Below are 7,639 nucleotides of genomic sequence, written 5' to 3'. Positions count from 1 at the left end.
GGCTTCCGAACTGGAGTGGCCTGACAAAGCACTCGTCCCTGTGTTTTGGAGAGGGTTAGCGGAGCATGTCAAAGATGCTCTAGCAACCAGAGAGGTCCCCACAAGTATGAAGGAATTGATTACCATCTCCACCCGCATTGATCTCCGGTTTACGGAGCGCGGGCTGGAACGTGCGTAATCCAGACTAAGGGTTAACTTGGCTCCCACCTTCTCCAAGCCGCTAAGATTTCCCGCTCAGCAGCTTACACCTTCTGAACCTATGGAGGTGCCCCACGCCGGCCCCAAGTCACCCCCGGTGCGAAGCTGCACACGTTGTTACCAGTGCCGGCAGTTTGGTCACTCGGCTAGCACGTGTCCTCTGCGGTCGAAAAAATTATCACATCCAGTGGTCGTAGGTGGTGGTCTAACCTAATATGAAACCCTTTTCTCCCAAACCGGTATTCCAAGGGACCTTAGATAGCAGGGCTTCCATCTGGGAGGTAGAGGTCACGGTGGATTCTGGGACAGAAGGGAACTTTATGTCCTCGACCTTCATCCTAAAGTACGCTATTCCTCTGGTCTTCTGGTCTTACTGCCCCAACTCCTGACTATCAGGGTGGTTAATGGTGCACCTTTACCATCTCAGGTGACCCACCAGACAGCACCACTCGGTCTCTCAATCTTACCGTCCCACCGTGAGATTTTGTCCTTGTTCATTTTGCCTGATGGCATCGAGCAGGTGCTTCTCGGAGTTCCCTAGCTCCATTGCCATTCCCCTCATACTGATTGGGCTTCGGGGAATATACTGGGTTGGAGAAAGGACTGTGAGGGAAGGTGCCTGAGGGGCAGTGTTCAGGTAGCTTCCATTGAAGTACCCGCGAATCTCTCCGTGCTTCCCAAACAGTACCATCAGTACGCGGACGTCTTCTCTAAAAAATCTGCGGAGACGCTTCCGCCGCACCGTCCTTACCATTGTCCGATAGATCTATTGCCAGGCATGGAACCTCCTAGAGACTGCGTGAATCCGCTATCACTCCCCGAGATGGAGGCTATGTCTCAATATATTTGGGAGAACCTGGCAAGAGGTTTTATCAGAAAGTCGGTGTCGCCGGTTGGTGCAGGGTTCTTCTTCGTACAGAAGAAGAGTGGAGAGTTATGTCCCTGTATTGATTATAGAGATCTCAACGCCATAACGGTTAAAAATAAGTACCCTCTTCTGTTGATCTCTAAGTTATTTGACAGGTTGCAAGGGGCCCGGATCTTTACAAAATTATATCTACGGGGGGGCGTACAACCTGATCCGCATTCGCGAAGGAGACAAATGGAAGACAGCATTTAACACCAGGGACGGTCATTATGAATATCTGGTCATGCCTTTCGGCCTCTGTAATGCGCCTGCTGTCTTCCAGGATTTTGTTAATGACGTCTTCCGAAATATATGCTCTCTACCTCGGTGGTGGTCTATCTGGATGACATCCTCATCTTTTCGCCAGATTTGACCTCCCACCGGAGAGACGTCTGCAGGGTCTTCGACCTTCTGCAGGCGAACTCTCTTTTTGCCAAGCTGGAGAAGTGCCAGTTTGAGCAGGAGTCCTTGCAGTTCCTGGGCTACATCATCTCGGCCCATGGGTTGGCTATGGATCCGGCCAAACTGCAAGCGGTAATGGACTGGCAGGAACCACATTCACTCAAAGCGGTGCAGCGCTTTTTGGGGTTCGTCAACTATTATTGCCAGTTCATCCCCCACTTCTCCCCACTGGTAGCTCCTCTGGTTGCTCTCACAAAGAAAGGAGCTAATCCTAAGGCTTGGTCTGAACAAGTCTCCAAGGTCTTCTCGTCTCTAAAATCTCATTTTGCTGGCGCTCCCATCTTACACCGTCCCGATGTGGATAAACCTTTTATCCTAGAGGTAGATGCTTCTTCCGTCGGTGCAGGAGCAGTCCTTTTCCAGAAGGGTGCTCAAGGTCAGAAGCATCCTTGCTTCTTCTCTAAGACCTTCTCACCGGCGGAGAAGAACTACTCCATCGGGGACAGGGAGCTGCTGGCAATGAAGTTGGCCTTTTCCGAGTGAAGACATGTCCTGGAGGGAGCCCGGTTTCCCTTCCAGGTGTATACAGACCATAAAAATCTGGTCTATTTACAAACGGCCCAGCGCTTGAACTCTCGTGAAGCTAGGTGGTCGCTCTTCTTCTCCCGCTTCTGCTTCACCTTGCACTATCTCTCTGGAGAGAAGAACGTCCATGCAGATGCTTTCTCATGCTCGGTGGTTTCAGCGGAGGAAGAGGAGGCTGAGCCTCGGCTATTTCTCCCTACAGAGAGTTTTAGGACCGTGGCTCCAGTTGCTCTCGAGTCAGTGCCGCCGGGCAAGACCTTTGTCCCTCAGCTACTGCCGGAGGTTCTCGTGTGGGCACACACGTCCAGGGTGGGTGGTCACTTCGGCAATAAGCGGACCACAGAACTTCTGGCAAGGTCTTATTGGTGGCAGCACATGGCTTGAGACACGAAGGAATACATACAAGCATGCGTCTCGTGTGTGCGGAACAGGTCCTCTAGTCAGAGGCCGGATGGGTTATTGTATCCTCTGCCAGTGGCAGACAGACCTTGGGAGATGGTTGGCATGGATTTTGTGGTTGGCCTGCCCAAGTCTGGTGGCAGTACGGTCATCTGGGTAGTCACCGACCATTTCTCTAAAATTGCGCATCTGGTGCCACTCGCGCGGTTGCCTTCCGCTTGTGGTCTTGCCACACTGTTCCTAAAACATGTATTCCGTTTTCATAGCATGCCGGACAAAATTGTCAGTGACCGAGGTCCCCAATTCGCATCCCGGTTTTGGAGGGAGCTCTGCAGCCTACTCAGCATTGAGCTAAACCTGTCCTCCGCTTATCACCCCGAGACGAACGGGTTGGTTGAGAGAGCCAACCAAACCTTGGTCACGTACCTGCGGCATTTTGTCTCTGCCAGGCAGGATGACTGGGCATCCTTGCTACCATGGGCTGAATTTGCCCTGAATAATGCAGTGGCTGATTCCTCTGGTCAGACACCGTTCCTTCTTAATTACGGCCAACATCCACGCATCCCTGTCCTGATGCCAGTTTCCTCCACTGATTCCAGGGTGGCATACTGGGCAGTGGAGGCTCGCGACATTTGGGATCGCACCCAGGATGCTATTCGAGCCTCTAAAAATGAATGAGGGCGTCCGCCGACACACATCGGCATCCCGCTCCAACCTTTTCCCCCGGCGACTTGGTGTGGCTCTCTGCTCGAAATATCAAGCTGCGGGCCGAGTCTACCAAGTTTGTGATGCGATACATCGGATCTTTTAAGATTCTCAAGCGAATCAGCTCGGTGGTCTACCGCCTGGCTCTTCCATCACATTTGGCCATCTCTGACGTCTTCCACGTGTCCCTTCTTAAACCTGTTCACATGGCCCAGTTCTCCGAGTCATCTGCCAGCTCATCAGTCTTGTCTTCGGATGAGTTTGAGGTTAACGCCATTGTGGGACGCAGGATTGTGCGTGGCAAAAAATTTTATTTGGTGGACTGGAAGGGTCATGGTCCAGAGGCCCGGACCTGGGAGACAGTGGAGAACATCCACGCTCCGCATCGCGGCCTTTGAGCGTAGCGAGGCTCAGAGGGGGGGCCATGTTAGGCGTCGGGTTCCTGCGGCTGCACAGCAGGAATCCAGAGCCATGCAGCCAGCGGTCTCCCATTCCCCTCCGACCTCTCAGGGACCTGCACAGCAATCTCTGCGATCCAGACACCCTGCTCAGACCAGTTCTCTGGGTCTGGTTGTTGCTGCCACCTCTGGACCAGCAATAGTAGCGCAGCCTGCTCTGCAGCAAGCCACTCCAGAGGCTAAGTCCTCTCGCCACGCTACTGGGCATACTCACGAGACGATCTCCCAGTGGAGATCGGGAGTCACGTGCTCAGGTCCTTCTCCTGATCTGATTGGTCCATCCCAGAGATCTGGAAGGTCCCGGAAGCGCACGGCTATAAAAGGCCCACATGGCCGCTCGGCCATGCGCTAGTATAGACCCTAGATGCTAACTGTGTGTATGATGATGGATGTATGGACTTGTAAATGACTCATTACGTTTCCCCTCCCTCTGATATTACATATGTGGACAGGGAATTAGTGTCAGAGTGAGTGCCAGTGAGTGGGCCCTGCAGAGACTTATCTTCTATTGCTCTGATTGTTCTGAGAGCGATATATATATACATTTAGGTTTAACATTTTCTAGATATTTTCATCTATGCTAGATTTATAGAATATATATAATAACTCTGGGTTTATTCACTATGCAGCTTTCTTGGTTTGCTCACAATGTTTTTTCCACTGCGCATGTTTTATCTCTCTCTGACTTTATGATGGATCTATTCGTTCCACTATATTTGTTACTGCGCATGCGCGGTTATTGGCCTATTTTCTGCCGTCTCTATAGAGACATTAGTGGCGGCGCCTTGTATCTGTCTAACCGCGCATGCTCTATTGCTTTGATTGTATTGAACGCTACCGCGCGCGGTCATTTATCCGTTTTCTGCCGTCTCCATGGAGGCACCCGTGGCGGCGTCCTGTTATGTAGCCGCGCATGCGCGGCTGCTACTTCCGGACGCCGTCGCTTCGGGTGCTTGGCTGACAAGTGTAAGCAATCATGCTTTATTATTTCATATATTTATAAGCGTGCTACCTGGATATCAGTCCACTTTCCCCTGAGGAAGCCACGCTTTTAGTGGCGATACGCGTGGGGTTGTCCCCACATTACACCCATATGCTGGCTGCAGGTTTAACCCATTGTTCACCTTATTGTGAGGTAGTATCATCATGTTTTTGATTGTTGTATTTCAGCCTCACTCTTTGTGCTTTAGGCCTGTTTCACACTTCCGTTTTTGTGTCCGCCAAACGGATCCGTTTCCGTTTTTTTGACGGAAACTGATGCAAACGGATCCGTTTTTTTCAAAACGGATCCGTTTTTTTGATGGATCCGCGGTAACCGCTAATGGAAGTCTATGGGACAAAAAAAAACGGATCCTGAAAAAAAATGGCGGATCCGTTTTTTTACGGAAACCAACGGATTTTGACGGATTTGAAAAAACGGAAGTGTGAAACAGGCCTAACCAGAGGTTTCTCTGACACATTTTCCTCTTCTTTTCTGGTTATTTTTTGATTTCACAAAATATATATATTTTTTTTTTTTTTGATCTTATTGGATATCAATCCAAATATAGGCCGTAGTAGATCTTAGGTTGCCAATTCAGGATTGCTCATTTTTCCTCTCATGCATTTTTTGCACATTATTGGGAGATAACAGATCACTCATTACTTCATGTACTGGGTTTTTGTTGCTTGCACATATATATATGTATATTGGTTGCCAAATGAATGATGGTTGTATATATATTGTGATATCATCTTTGGGTATCTTACCTGCTCATATTCATGTTACAAATAATTTTTTTGATTGATAATATCTGCCAGCTTGGTGTATATGTGTTTACAAGGGTCTTAACATGGACTCTTGGTGTTTCGATTTCTGGCCTTTTTTAGGCCTTTTTAATTGGTTTTAACACTTTGTGTGTCCAGATTTGTGTGCTGTTGTATAATAAAAATTTATAATCTTACATTGATTGCTTTGATTGAGTTTAATTTTGGGTGATCATGACTCTTATACACACTGCTTTTCTCCTCTATTGGGAATTAGTGTCAGAGACAGCGCCAGTCAGTGGCACGTTACAGGCCACGGTCTCCATCTTCTCAGTGCTAGCGTCTGACCGTGCGCCTGTCCGGGCATTGTCGTATTGCGGCTTGTTTAGTCGCCACGCTGCAGGCAGCAGCAGTTGGGGCGTTCACGGCAGCGACGCCGCACGCACGGTAGGTCAAGACGGACTTTGACCCAGAGTCTAGGGCCTATCCTGTGACCGATTACCGTGTGTGCACGCCGCCGAGTCCTGTGAGGTCAACAGGCTTGGTATTCATGTCTATGTTTAAAGCGTCTCTGTGAGTCAACAGGGTTCGCTCTGCGCACAATGGGTGACGTTCAACCCGCGTGCGTTATACCGCCATATAGCGCGTCTGCCATTAGCTAGCAGCGGTGTAACACCCACTGCACGATGGACCCCGGGTGGCGAACGCACTTATTATTGTTTATTTATTTAGTGCATTCCGCCATCTCTAACAGTCTAGTCTAGCAGCATGGATGTATGTACTGTATACCCGATGTAATCAGCGTCCTGCCTCGGCCAATTGAAAGCATCACACCCTAATAAAGCTCTAAGCTTATTGCTGGTAGCTGCCAGATGTAGTTAGCTTTTACTCTGGTTTGCTGCTGCTCCTCTGCTCTTGTTTTGTCTATTGGTTGCCTGTTATGACCTTGGCCCATTGACTGACTGCTCATGTGTCTTCTGATTTTGTACCTTTACTGCCCTCCTGGCTGTGACCTGGTGACATGACCACTCATGCCAATCCCGGGGCCCAGTGTAAGTCTACATTCATGTATAGGGCTTAAAGGGCGATGGCCGGGCCCTTATCCCTGGGATCTGCTAAACAGAGAAGGTAGTGCTAAAGCCTCTCTAAGGTAGCCATTTTAGAGCTGCCTGGCAACTGCTGGCAGAGCTTTGTTACACTTATCTGTGTAGGACCAGTTTTAGACAAAGAGGAGCCCTGGGCAAAAGTTTAAAGTGGGGCCCTGCTAGCATCTTGCACCATAACACAAAAATATTTAGGTTTCATTTACATGAGCTAAGTTCAGGCTGTTCAATAAGTGCGATCGACAATATTCAAGTTGATCCTGGAGCTAGTGATGGACATTGCAGTATGGCAAAGATGAAAAGCAACTATGCCTCAGCTAGACTTCTGTATGCATGTTGGAAAGCACAGTGCAGGAATGGGTACAGCATACAGCTACAAGCAGTTCCTGGAGGGCAGTCCACCTTGCATCTTTTTTGGAACCAGCTTTACCCTCTAAACCAGGGTTCCCCAACTCCAGTCCTCAAGGCCCACCAACAGATCATGTTTTCAAGATTTCCTTTGTATTGCACAGGTGATGCAATTATCACCTGAGCATTACTAAAGAAATCCTAAAAACATGATCTGTTGGTGGGCCTTGAGGACTGGAGTTGGGGAACCCTGCTCTAAACTAATACCCATAGACAGAGTGATTTATCATTACTTCTCTATCTATGCGTCTTACAGTAGGGTTATCCAGGGGTGGTTAGGAACAGCCGAAGCACGAGCGGGGCCACCATTTCTTGACAATTTAGGGTGCCAACCTCCGCAAGTAGGAAGGTGTGCAGTAGGCTTTAGTATAGGAGACAGTGCCCCCCTCCTTACATCGAGTCTTTTGTATGTATGTAAGGAGGTGACCGAGACTGTCACGTGCCTCCTCGTCTTTGGACACTGGATTACATGCGGTACCTTGTCGTTTACCAATGCTAATGCTTTCCTGTAATGTTTCTGTATGGTGTATGTACTGTTTATAAGCTTAGGAATAGACTAGAAGGTAGTATAGGACAATAATGGGATTAGAATAGAGGGAGCATACTAGAGATAGAGAACAGGAGTATTATCTTAGGTTTAGTTAGCATAAGGGTTTTCCAGATGGGGAGGAGTTTACAGTGTAGTGTAGTGCAGAGAAATAGGATATAGAGCAGACACTTCCTGGTTA

The sequence above is a fragment of the Dendrobates tinctorius genome, unplaced genomic scaffold (genome assembly GCF_039654945.1).
Source record: "Dendrobates tinctorius isolate UK_male_01 unplaced genomic scaffold, ASM3965494v1 ptg000015l, whole genome shotgun sequence".
Taxonomy (NCBI): Eukaryota; Metazoa; Chordata; class Amphibia; order Anura; family Dendrobatidae; genus Dendrobates; species Dendrobates tinctorius.
This window is presented reverse-complemented; position numbering follows the sequence as displayed.